This window comes from Marmota marmota, unplaced genomic scaffold (genome assembly GCF_001458135.2).
Source record: "Marmota marmota marmota unplaced genomic scaffold, marMar, whole genome shotgun sequence".
Taxonomy (NCBI): domain Eukaryota; kingdom Metazoa; phylum Chordata; class Mammalia; order Rodentia; family Sciuridae; genus Marmota; species Marmota marmota.
Genome location: NW_025999960.1, coordinates 13,931,283 through 13,944,492, shown reverse-complemented (window position 1 = coordinate 13,944,492; position 13,210 = coordinate 13,931,283). Strand labels below are relative to the sequence as shown.

The 13,210-nt window shown below is 50.7% G+C and overlaps 1 protein-coding gene across 1 annotated transcript in view; it reads left to right on the top strand.

The window, feature by feature from the left end:
* Positions 1-202: 202 nt before the first annotated feature.
* The window catches only part of Hdac7 (histone deacetylase 7), a 35,568-nt gene continuing 22,560 nt past the window's right edge, over positions 203-13,210 (top strand). The window contains exon 1 of the mRNA XM_015493262.2: positions 203-257. The gene's annotated coding sequence lies outside the window, so the exon portion shown is untranslated. The remainder of the gene's footprint in view (positions 258-13,210) is intronic.

Sequence of the window (13,210 nt, the reverse complement as noted above, 5' to 3'; positions counted from 1 at the left end):
CGCCCAGGCGTCGGGCTCCGGCGTCCGGCTGCCAGCTCGGGCTCCGACCAGCTCCGCGGCCCGGGCCGGGTTTGCGCCCCGCGACCGCACCCGCCCTGCCTGGCTCCGCGGAGCTCGGGCAGCCTCCGGGCCGGAGCTGGTTCCGGGGCCGAGGGCTCGGGCCTCCTGCGGGGCGCCCACATCCGCCTGCCCGGGGCAGCGACAGGCCCGAGGGAGGGAGCTGGGAGGCCCCGGGCCGTGGGTGCCCGGGCCCTGCGTTCCATCATCCCTATTCCCGGGGAGGACAAGCTGGGAGACCGGGGAAGCAGGGACGGCTGCCGTGGCCCGAGGAGGGGGCGGTACTCCGAAGTGGAAGGTTTGGAAGTTCAGGGGCAAAGGGCAGGACCCACTAAGTTGGAGCCCAGCTTGTTGGGGCTGGACATCAGCGCCCTCATCCCGCGGAGCCCGGCAGGGCCCTACTCAGATTTTTGGGTGGAGAAAACGGTCCTCTGGAGGGGTCTCGGGTTGGGAGACTTATCTGAGCACTGACTCTTGCTCACCCATCAGGGTAAAGAGACACCTGTGCCCAAGTGAGCTGGGAAGGGCAGTACCTGCAGGAGAACCGGAAGGTGGGGACCACTGGCTGTATACTGAAGGCTGGGGACCTGAATATGTGATCTCTAGTCCTAGGGTCTGTTGGTGCGGGTGAATGTGAGAGCAGGGCAGAGGCAAATCTGGCAAACTAAGCTGGATTCTGATTACCAATTTTTAGGCCTGCAGGTTAGGGGACAGCTATCTGAGGCCTGCAGGCCACCTTGCGTGCGTCCCCCCATTTCCTTCCCTCTGGCTGCCCATTTGTGTCTGACCTCAACCAGCCATTGCTGCGCCTCATTCCTTGTCCTTATTGACTGTACGATATACCAGAAGGCCTCCTGCAATGAACACTGGCCGTCTTGCTGCTAACCATCCCTCCCACACCCCTCTTCAACATCTACTTCAAGCCCCCACTGCCTGCCAGTTTCTAAGGTGTGAATGGGCATTGGTTCTCAACAACCATGATGGGAGCTCAACATCCGAGCCATCAGCCTGTTCCCAGACTTGCACCTGAACCCATGGGTACCTTCCTTCAAGTCCCCATCCAGCCATTGGGCCGAAAGAAAGGAGACTATGACTCAGGTTACTGTGCTCTAATGGGGCACTTTGGTGGCCCATTTCTCCATGACAGGATCCCACAGGCTTCTGGGCTGACACACATACTTCCCTCCTCATCCTGACCCTCTTATACATTCCAAGCCCTTCTGCAGCTTCTGCAAACCATCTCTGGGCTTCTCATTGCTTAGCATTTCCCTCACCCTCCCTGCTGTTTCCTTGCCTTCTGCCCTCATTCCCTAATTTTTCTTTTCAGTCACTGCTGAGGGAAACTGAGGCACACAGCAGTTTCACTGTATGGTACCCAGTGAACTGAAACTGGAACAAGTCCTGGACCCATTTGTGACTTGTCCCCTGCCTTTAGTCCCCTGCCTTTAGCTCCTTCCTGCCTAGCAGCATCAGGAGCAGAGTCAAACTCAGAGCTACCCCTTGGTGTTGCACCTGGAATGGTTGAGGGTAGTGCTCCTATAAGGAGCATTCTGTCCCTTAGTTCAACCTATTGTGTGGGTATCTCCCTGGCCACCAAGGCTTACTTTGGGTTGTAGAGGCAGGGACATTTTAATTTCTAACCACTTTTATTTCAAGCTCAGATTCCTTGTCACTAAATGGGGCAGAAATTCCAAGTGCACTATCCAGAGCACAGAGCAAGAGTGGCTGACCATAAAGACATAAGTCAGTGTCTAACTAGGTGTGTGTGTGTGTGTATTATAACCCCCGACTTCCATTAGGAATAGTGGACCTCAGCTTTGGTGTTTGGACATCAGAGTTGAAACTTTTCACAACTGTGATATAAAACTTTTGGGCAGTTGAGAAACTTGTATGTGGTGGTGATGGGGGGGGATGGAGACCCTCTTGTAAGACTCACTGGAAGACAGAAGCCTCTGTAATCCCACCTCCTCTTTGTCTTCTTTCCCCTGACCTTTCATTAAGAACTGGTAGTTTTGAAGTTGGCAGAGGCCTGAGACAAGATGAACTAATGCAAGGGCCAGGGTCAACCAGCCAGGGAATGGCAGGCAGCCTGAATGCGCTGGGACCAGGCTTTCTGCTTCTGCTGGTGCCTATTCTCCTGACCCTGGTGCATGCGTAGATGTGGAGCTGGGGCTTCCAGTGAAGTGCAGGATATTGCTAGAACAGGGCCCCAGGAAGACCTGGGACTGGGGGAGGGCATATGTCCCCTGGAGGCTCAAGCTCCTAGACTATGAATTTGTGTGTGTTGGATTTGTTAGGTGGATGGGCACTTCCTCTGGGGCAGGAAGCATTGATTTCCTGTGGTGGTAGTGGTGGTGGGGAGGTTGGTAGGGATTAGGAATGGGGGGCTCAGCTTTGGGCTATCCCTGATGTTTGGGACCACAAAGAGTTTCTCCTTGAGGCTGCTTCCGCCAATCCAGGGGAGGCAGGAAAGAGATGCTGGCCAGGAGGCCCAGGCTGAGGCTGGAGAAGGAGGCTATGAGGCCAATGAGATGGGGGTGGGCAACACAGCAGGAAGCCCGGTCAGCAGGTGACCCTGCCGGGTATTGTGTTTCCTTTATAATATTTTCTCCTGTTTCTGTGGTAACCTTCCCTGGGGGACCTAGGCCTTAGGGCTGCAGGAAAGTGCCCCCAGACAGCCCTTTCCTTAGAGGCCTACGCGTATTAGGAGGAGTCCCCAGATCTAGCCACCTATTAACCCTTTTGGCTTCCTAGGACCAGGGCCTGGGAATCCAGGCAAGTAGCCTGAGGGAGCATTGATTTGGAGGCTCAGTGGTGGCCCTCTGTCATCTCTTGGGGGGCCGTGGAACAGAAAGGGTGCTGGATATGGGAGGGCTCCTAGAAACTTGAGTCATCAGTCTCAGTCTCTGCCTCTCCTCATCCCATCTCTCTCTACTGCCCTCCTCTAGCCACACAAGGGGGAGGTGAACAGCATGTTGCCTGGGGCAAGGGGGAGAGGTGTGGGTGGCAGAGGTGGGAGGGATGTTTTCATCAGCAGAGCATAGCTCCTTTGGTTCTGGACCAGTTCCCAGAGGCAAAATAAATTCAGGATAGCATCTCTAAAGTGTGAGTCTCCATATGATGTGTATGTGCACACACACTGGGTGTGTGGTGGGTAGGTGTCTGTTTGCCCCAGCTGTGAGCTGTGAATATGGATGTTGTGGTTCCATGGCATCTTGTGACCAATGTTGTGGCTCTGTGCTGGGTATTTGGGAGGGGGGTATGCTCACATATAGTACAGATGTGTGTCATCTGTATAGTATATACCTTTGCAATCTGTGGCTCTGTGTGGGGTATATGGACATGTTTGGGGGAATGAATACCTGTGTAGCAGTGGCTTTTAAATTAAAGTCCAGATGTTGACTTGTAAAGCACCATTTCATCCATGGTCCTCAAATGCCAGTTCCTAGACCATTTGCTTCAGAATCACATGAGGAATGTGTTATAAACATCCTTAGGCCCTATTCCAGAATCTGTCAGAATCTGCAGGGTTGGGGGCCTTGGAATCTAGATTTTAACGTGTACCTCAGGTAATTTTGGTGCAAAGCTGTTTGAGAAAACCCAATCTGGGCCAACCTCTTCATTTTTTCTTTAAAGAAACAGAACTGCATAAGATATATAATTTGTCCAAGGTCAGAGGGTTATTAAAAGGAAGAACCAAGATATGATGCAAGTCTTCCAAAACTTGTCCAGGACTTAGTGCTCAACCATGAATCCTGTATGTGCACACACCCACACATGGTGTGTTAAAGGGGACCAGACCGGGCTGGTGAAGATTCTGACTCTGATGGGGGATGAACTTTCTTCTGGGGTCCCAGCCTTCTTGACCTTGTTCTTCTTGTTACATTGTTTCCTCCTGGGGGAAATCCTGGAACTGTTGCATATCAGTCCTAAAGGTTGATGTTGGCAGTCAGGGACACTTTACCCAGCTGGTCAATCAGCAATTCATCCATTCATTGGATGCTTGCTGAGCCTTATGTATGCCAGCCAGCCTGGGCACAGATGTGCAATGGACACAAAGGCACACCATCTAACTTCAGGGAACTTCCCCTTTAGTGAAGGAGACAAATAGAAGCAAGAAAGCAAGTAAAGGAATGAGTATATGAGGGCATAGCTCAGTTGATAGAGTGCTTGCCTCACATGCCAAAGCTTTGGGTTCAATTCCCAGCACCAACAGAAAAAAATATAAAAATAAAAAAAGGAATGAGTATATGTGATTAGTTACACATTGTGATAAGCCCTACATAGAAATGACTAGCTATAGCAATAAAAAATAACAAGGTGGAACTTCCTTAGATAGGGCCATGGAAGGCCCAGCTGAAATACTGATTACTTCTCCTACCTCCTTGGACTGACAATGTGCCCCCAAAGCCTGCTGAGTCGTGCTTGAGGACTTCCTGGACCCAGGTGGGGGATTTGGGCTGAGGACTGGTGCTGAATTGCTGGCCTCTCTCCTGGCATGGAGGACAGTAGTCTCCTCTACTTAAGCAGCCCCTTTGGGACAGAGCAGGGGGAAATCAGGGGGAGCAGAAAGAAGCCAAAATCCAGGTTGCTCCCTTGCTTGGGGTGGAGGTCGAGTCCAGGACCTTGTGGCCATATAGAATTGTTAGAAAGGAGACAGCCTCCCTGCTGGAGCTCCCAAGCACCACCTCATTCCTGACTTTCCTTTCCTCTCATTTCATTCCCTTCCTCCCGGTCTCCCCACCTGGGAACTGCTGTGCCTGGGAACCACTGTACCCAGTCCCTCCCCTCTGAGCCTACCCTGGCTACCTCTGGCCACTGGGATTTATTTACCTGGCTCAGGAATTAGAGGGAGTCAAGGCTTAGAGAGGACCTGGGCCCTGAGAAAGAGGACAGGGTTCAAGAGAGGGCTGAGGTTGGCCCTGCAGGGCCCAGAATAGTAGAGAGTATGGAGAGGTCTGAACCCAGATGACCCTTGGTTGGGCTCTCCAAAGCCTCTTGTAGGCCCTTGGCATCTGCTTTTCAAACTGGGTGAGCCTCTGAGATAAGACAGGCAGAAGGATCTGATTCGAGCCACCTGCTCTACATCTGCTAGAAGGAAATGCCCCCTTGGGTCCACCTGCAGCCCTGCCCCTGCATCCTCTCTCAGGGGGTTAACTTTCACATTAGCAACTTGGGTGAAAAGTTCCTCCTCTAGGTCAGCAAGCAGCCTTCAGACTCTCTGGCCTCCAACCTCTCCTCTGTGGAAGTTTTCCCTGGGAGACCCAGAGCTTCCAGCAGGGAAGTGCAGCCCTTTCCTTAGAGGAGCCCTCAAGTAAGAGAAGGGGGCGGGGGTCTGCTTTCCTCCTCTTCCTAGCTGCCAGGTCTGTCTTCTCCTTGGGCCTTTCTTCAGACTGCTGGGTGCCCTCCCAGTCCTTCCCTGCAGGAGCAGCACAGCAGGCTCCTATGAGGAAGGCTCTGGGCTACAATTCCATCCCCACCCTGTCTCCACACCACTTAACTTTTCCCCTATGTTCTTACAGGGAATGGAAACCCTGATGGTCAGAAACCTTGGGCCTTCAGAGCCAGCCTCACAAGCTGGGAATAATGCGTGGACCCCATTCCCCTTGGGTTCCGCTTAACTCCCAGTAGTGCCCATTCCAAGAAGTCCAGCTCTGGGTCCTACAGCAACATCCCCCGCGCCCGCCCCCAGAAGTCCCCAACCCTCCCACCGCCGCTCCCCAGGATGGCCGGGAGGAGCAGGGCAGGCTGGGAGTTACAGGTTCGGAAAGAGTCCGGGGTGGGGGAATTCGGCGACAGGGCTGCAACCGTCTTGTTTTGCTTGCCCCACAAACCTGCACGTCCGGGGCATCCGCTGCACCCTCCGGGGCATTCAGGTTGTAGAACTGCTCTCAGAATGACAGACTGGTGGCACCCGGTTGGGGCAGGGGTGGGAGGGTGAAGGGGGGAGCCCCAGGCAAGGGGGAGCTGGAGGGTTAAAAATAGCAGCAGCCGGGTTTCGGTTAGCAAATGTGGAGGCGGGGAGCTGGAGGCGGGGCGGCGGCAGCAAACAGAGCTGTGCTTCCCCGGGTCTCGGGAGTGAGTCACGGTGGAGACGCTGCGGAGGTGAGGGCACAGCACAGCACCCCACCCTGCCGGGCCTGGCAAGGGGCTGCGTGCGCAGGCCGGGTCCCCAGAGGCCCAGAGCTAAAGGGGTTTATGACTCTCCCTTCTGGGACTTCAGGGCTGTCTTGAGAGCTTGGCCGCGGGGCATTGTGTGATATGGGGGAAGAAGTGGCCCAGGACCTGGGTTTGAATCCCAGTGGAATGGGTGCACAAGGATGCTGAGAGCACTCAGTGTCCAGCCCCCCGCCCCCCATTTGCCAACATGAACACTTGGTGGATTCTAAAGTACCCTACAGATGTTAATTATCACCTTAGACCCCTGTGTGCCCATTGCAGAGTCCAATAGGCTCATCCTATAAGGGATGGGGAGGAATGGATGGCCTTGGCATAATCCCTGTTTCTTCCTGCAAGCAGTTAAACATGACCTTGGGCACCTTCCTCACTGTGCCTCAGTTTCTTCATCAGTAATGTGAAAATAATTATAGTCTCAATCTCATGGAGTTGCTGTAAAGATTAAAGGAGCTGGGTGTGGTGGTGCAGGCCTCTGATCCCAACTGAGGCAGGAGGATTGAAAGTTCAAGGTCAGCCTTAAAAAAAAAAAAAAGAAAAAGGATTGGGGATGTAGCTCAGAGGTAAAGTGCCCCTGGGCTCAATTCCCAGTACCAAAAAACAAACAAAAACCCACTTAAGATTAAAGGACTCAGCGTAAGTAAAGTTAGTTCTATGCCTGGTTGCCTGGTATGAAGTCAGTGCACACTGAATACTCATCATTATTATTGATGTTATTGTTCATATTTGTGAAGGTCAGGGACAGGGAATGTTGAAGACATGAAGAACAGAAACTTGGGCCCAGCCCCAGTTCACAGAATAAACCAGGCCAAACTCCCTGCTCCAGATTCCTCCACCCATAAGGGCCTGGAACAGCAGGAATCTGTAGCCAGAAGTCACAGGGTGGACCCTTACTTCTCTTGTTAACTCCCTTCCCAGTGGGGCAGGGTGAGGGGAGACCCCAGCATGCAGCCAGCTGGCCCTTGGGAGGGGCTGCTATGTCAGCCAGGGGAGGGGCTGGGACAGGCCACCCCAATGGCCTTGCTATGGGGTTCATTGCCAGCCTCTGCTGCAGTGACCTTTATTTTAGCTCCTTGGTGACAGCTCCTAAGAAGAACATGAAGCAGCGGAGGGTGGGCAGGTTAGTGACGTCAGCAGTGAGTATTCCCAGCACAGCAGCCCTGGAAGAGGCATGAGGCATTTCTTTCAGGAAATGATCATTATTCAGCCAACAGGCATTCTTAATGGAAGGCCTGACTTTATGCCTAGCCTGGGCTAGGCCCTTAGCATGATTCAGAAGAGGCAGAGGACTCTAGGTTGTAGATAACATGGAACCTCAGAGAATTCTGGGTCCAAGAAAACATGGAGGTGAAGAAAGTCCTGTGGCCTAGTTCTCACAGGAACCTGGGATCAGATGTTTGCTCCCATAGGTTGTACCATCTTTGTGTGCATGTGCAGGCATATATACACTGCACTTATTGCAGAGGTACTTTATGGGCATTGAAGATAGCAGACAATATAGAGCCGCAAACCTTAAAAAATAAAAACCGTAACACCGCAGTCAGAGAGACTACCATAGGCCCACAGTGCACACCTTTACATTCCTCACATCCCTTTTTATCAACATGAGATCACACTGCACATACTGTTTTTGTTTTTCAGTCAAGGATCTCTTCTCATTGCAGTTAACTTTCATCTCATCAGGTCCTCAGTTGGCCATATATTGTTTATTACAGTTGGTTTTTCCAATTGGTGCCAGGATCATGCATCTGTCTGTTGAATTCCCTGAAAGCTGTGTAAGCACCCTGGCTGGATTTGTGATCTGGAAAAATCTCGGACTAAGTGTCAAGGGTAATCCTAGCTGCACAAGGGAAGTGGGGCACCTGGAGAATCTCCCCAAAAGACTTCTTCCATTTTCCAAAAATAGGCAAAAAGAGGGGATATTAAGACATGACTAGATTGGGATCTCTAGGGTATTAACTGTCATTAATATTAGTGACATCCTTGTGAGTGCTAGTATTCTGAGCTTGTTGCAATTCCTGGACTCATTCAGATGCCTCAGTTTGCCTGTTCTTACTGAGTGTCCCACCCCAAGGCCAGGGTCTTCAGGATAGCCTCTGCCTTTTTATGCCATCTGGCTGTGTACCTAGTCTTCAGGAAGCCACCCTGTAGGTGGGTGCTTCCTTCTGCCTGTACCTCATCCACCTGCCCAAGATCTGCCCGGATGTGAGGCCTGGGAGTGAGGGAGAGACTATCTCTTTCCAAGGGAACTCACCCCCAGTACCACTCCACTGGTGACTTGCTCTGGTTATGCAACTCAAATTTTCTACAGGGCTTGACAGTTTCCAGAGTGCTTGCCCAGCGTGTGATCTTCCAAAGCAGCCCTGGGAGGTCTGCTAGTTTACTTATACCCTACTGGAGGCAGCCACAGGAAACACAATAAAATGGTAAAATGTACATTTGAAAAGCAGGGAAAATACAAGATGAAAAAGGAAGTGAAGATGGGGGGTGGCCTCCTGGAGACAGGAGGCCAGTGAGGGACACAGACCAAGATCATGATCTGTTTTTATTTTTGTTATTGTTGATATCTTTTGGATGGAGCACAGTACACTTTGTAGGAACATGCTGATGCTGGGAATCACACCCTTGGGTTATATTGTCCCTTCTGTGGCCTCATATCACCATCTACTAGGAGGTAGGCTGAGTTAACTATACACACCAGTGTATTGATTATGACCTTAGGTTCTCGAGTCCCAGTTGCCCCATGTACCATCCATGTGACCTTGCAAGTCTCTCTCTCTTTCATTTTTATTTTTATTTTTTGTAGTGCTGGCGTTTGAACCCCAAGCCTTGTGCATACTAAGTAAACACTTTACCACTGAGTTACACACCCAACCATTGCAAGTTACTTAACCTCTCTCTCTAAGCCTCAGTTTCCTCCTTTGTAATAACAGTTTCCACCTTACAGGCTGTTGTGAGAACTACATGAGATGGTTAGAGTGAAATGCTTAGTATGGTAACCAGCACACTGTTAGCAATTAACACATGCCATTAATATTGATCTTCTTAATTAATAATTAGGATAATATTCTCATTATTAATATTATAACTTGCTGGTTATAATAGTCACAGTCTTGTGAATGGGCTGGCTTGTTTTTGGGTGGCATAGGCAAGAGGAGCCAAAGGAGGACATCTCTTGGCTCATGGTGTATCTGGGAGAGGCAGACAGGAGTAGGATCTACCGGGAAACAGGGTCTGGCCCAGGGGGAGCCAACTGAGAGAGCAAGGGAATGCCTGTGAGACCTCAGAGGGGAGAAGGAGCCGCCCTGAGAGGCAGCCCTAGGGCGGTGACTGTGCTTCCTGTTGGGGCAAGCACTTGAGAAAGACTGGCTCAGACTGGCTGCTAAGAGGGAGCAGCTGGTCTAAGTGGGGCACCATGGGGTGGGGGAGGGGGAATAGACTAAGGCAGAAGCTGACAGGACCTAAACTCTTATCCCTATATTACCATGGGGCCTCAAATCTTGCCTGCTCAGGATGTTTTGCTTATGATAGGAAAGATGGTGGTTAGACTTTGTGGGGGAACTTATTATCTTAGGGATTGAAGACACTGGAGTGGGGGAGTTGAGGGTGAATGTGGAACTTACGTATTTGAGGGTTTGAATCTAGGAACTTCAGATTCAAGGGAAGCCTGCTTGCTCAGGAATTCCCTAAGTGAGCAGGGCAGTGGGGAGCAGGCCTAGCTGTAAGGAGGCAGCTGTGGTCACAGGAACTGGATGCAGGCTTGCCAGGTCTGGCACCCTGAAGAAGCATCTGTGCCCTCCCTCCACAATGTGGGGAAGGCTGAGGGGTGGTCTGAGAGGTGAGGTGGCAGGGCCTGAAGGACCTGGCACTCTCCAGAGAGTGCCAGGCCCAGGAACCACGTCCACATGTAACTGAGATATGGCCCAGCACCCCTGGTCCCAGGATCTAGCCAGGTCTCCTCCCATGAGGCGAGGCCACCAGAGTGGGACAGATCTGGGGTGGGGGACAAGAAGCTAGGAAGAATGCTTTCCCACCCCTGGGGAGCTCAAGCTGCCACTGCCATGGTTACCTCTGCTTCCTGTTTGATTCATCTCAAACAGCAGAAGTGAGGGGGGTGGGTACTGGCTCCCAGCTCAGGCCACCGCTGCGTGGGGCTGTTTACAACAGCCGCATGTGGGATTCCCAGAAAGAGACTCCAAACCGGACATCCTGCGGCTGCAAAATACCCAGGTGTCAAGAGCTAAAAATAGCTGCTACAGGGCCCCAGCCACCCAGAGGTGATGGGGAAAGGGGCATGCTCACTGTGGAGGCTGGAGGGAAGTCTGTAGTCTGCATATCCAGCCTCTGCCCTCTGGGTGCACAGCTGCTGAACCTACAGGACCTCTTGTCCCCTTGCTTTGGATGACCGGAAGCTTCCATCTGGGCAGACTGACATTCCAGGCTGCTCACCTGCCAGCTGAGCTTCTGCCCCAAGGGCCAGCTGGCCCCTCTGTCTGTACACAGAAACCATGCAGCTTGCTTTGGGATACTAATGAGAGTCTCAGAAGGACTTGAGATCTTCTAGAAAAAGCACCTGGCAGGGCACCAAGAGCAGGGAATATGGAGCTGATGCTCTTCTAAGACCCAACCTGTTGCCAGCTCTTGTTTTTACCATGCAGTCCCAAATCACTGCTCGGTTTCTGCAAGTCAGCAGTTGCTATAAGTGTTTCTTCAAGGTTGCCTTCAAGGGCGCCCAGAGACCAGAAGGGCAGCTGCTGCCCTCTCACCTGCAGCAGGCCTAGGGATTACCATCGGCACTTAGTTTCGGGGGCTCTGCTCTGAGATCTTCCCATCTTTCCTCATGCCTATTAAGGGCCAGCAACTGCCCTATGCTGGCCCACCAGAGAGAAGTGTAAATGCTGGAGAGAGCAGTGGGATGTTTTGCTTGAGAGCAGGGATTCTGGAGCTGCTCTGTGTCACCTCAGACAAGTTATTTAATGCTGCTGGGTATCAGTCTGCTCATGTATATAATGGGGATAAAACCAGTAACCACCTCATAGGCTTGTCATAAGTGTTAGACAACCGAGCAAGTGTAAGGCACCTGGAACAGCTTGTGGCACATGATGAAATTTTAGCCTATGGAGGTTTCGTTAGGGCTGGAGGGTAGCTAGGGCACATGCTTAGTTTAGCGTGTTCAGTCCCCATCACCAAAACAAAAGTTCAGGTGGATGAGAAAGGGAAGAGGCTGTACTTAAGAGAGATTGGGGAGAAGAGATTGGGTGGGGGAGGCATCCAGGAGAAAATGGTCTGTGGTTGAGGAGACAGGATAGTGGGGACCAGACACTCCATAACTAATGGCAGACGGAGGCTGCACACAGGTTTGGGAGGCAAACCGTGAGGATCACTAGCTTTGAGGGAACAGCCTCACCTGCTGGGTACCTCTCAGCCGGCACTGCTGAGCTCAGCTGGCCTCTTCCAGTAGGTGTTCTTATCTCCTGATGGCAGATAGGGCTGCCGGGCTTGACCAGGTTAAAGTGTGTTTCTGGCACTCCTGCCTGACCTCAAAACCAGTGACCTCTATGCATTGGACCCTCACTTTTCTCACAGTTTGTGGCCTACCAGGTTTCACGTGGCAGAGGTTTCCGGCTCAGTCTCAGCCCCTGGGTTCTGGATAAATCTGAACACGAAGCAGTTTAGAAAACACCTTATGGTGAAGGTTCCAAGGCATGGGAACATTTCCAGATGAGAATCCACAAGTACTCATTGATTTGCACAGCCCTCTTGAGATCGTTAAGCAGATTACTTCCATCAGTATTAAGTCAGGATTGGAGGTTGAAGTCACCATTGCAGATATGTAAGTTAACTGTTTTAATAAATTGATAATCAGTTGTTAAATTTCTTTGTTTTTTACTCAGAATTTTGGAAATAGAAATTGTGTTATGAATTAAAAAAAAAAAAAAAGTAGTTTAGTACCAAGATAGTGATATAGAAGTTTTTGGAGGAGGATCACAAGACACTGTTTGGGCTAGAGGTGTAGCTCAGTGGCAGAATATTTGCCTAGCATGTTCGAGGCCCTAGGTTTGATCCCTACTACTGTTTAAAACAAAAAAGAAAGAAAGATGCTGTTACAAAGGGCTGGTTCTAGGGAGTCTGGGATGAGTGAGGAACTGAGATTTTGTCTTATACTTTTGGACTCTTTGAATTTTTTTGGTTTTGGTTGCATGATAATTATACATAATAGTATGCCATATTTATACATGTATATAATATAATTTGATCAATCTCATTCCCCAGTTACCCTCCCTTTCCCTCCCCTCCTCCCTCCCCCTGATTCTCTTTGTCTACTCTACTGATCTCCCTTTTATTATTATTATTATTATTATTAGAGTTTTCTAAGTATCTCTAAGTAGTACCCCTTAAAAAATTAAGGGCTATATTTGAAATTTCTTGAGAGTAAGAAACAAGTTTCATTCATATTTTCTTGTCTTCAGCCCCAACATCAGTGGCCTCCTGTGAAGGGAGTTAGCATATATATATATATATTTTTTTTAATATTTATTTTTTAGTTGTAGGTGGACATAATACATTTATTTTATTTACTTATATGGTGCTGGGAATCGAACCCAGGCCTCACGTGTGCTAGGCGAGCACTCTACCACTGAGCCACAACCCCAGCCCAAGCACCTATTATTTTGCATCCACTTCTTGCACTGGCCTGGCCTGGCTAGACCTCTGGCCTTCTGGGAGGTCATGACCTAGCATCTTCCCCCTTTTTCTTTACTCCTCTGCCAAGTGAGAGAACATCAGCCTGAATGACCTCTAAGGCCCCATCAGCTCTTAGTGAGCTTGGGTTCTGAGAGGCAGATGCCTAGAAGAGGAGCAGTTTCTCCATGCTCAGCCCTCGCTGGGTCTCAGGGGCCTGGCCGTCACAGTGTTCTTCTACTGTTTAGTTTATTTTTGAATCTTCCTGAAGCCATATCACCTTCTCTGCCAGCCACCT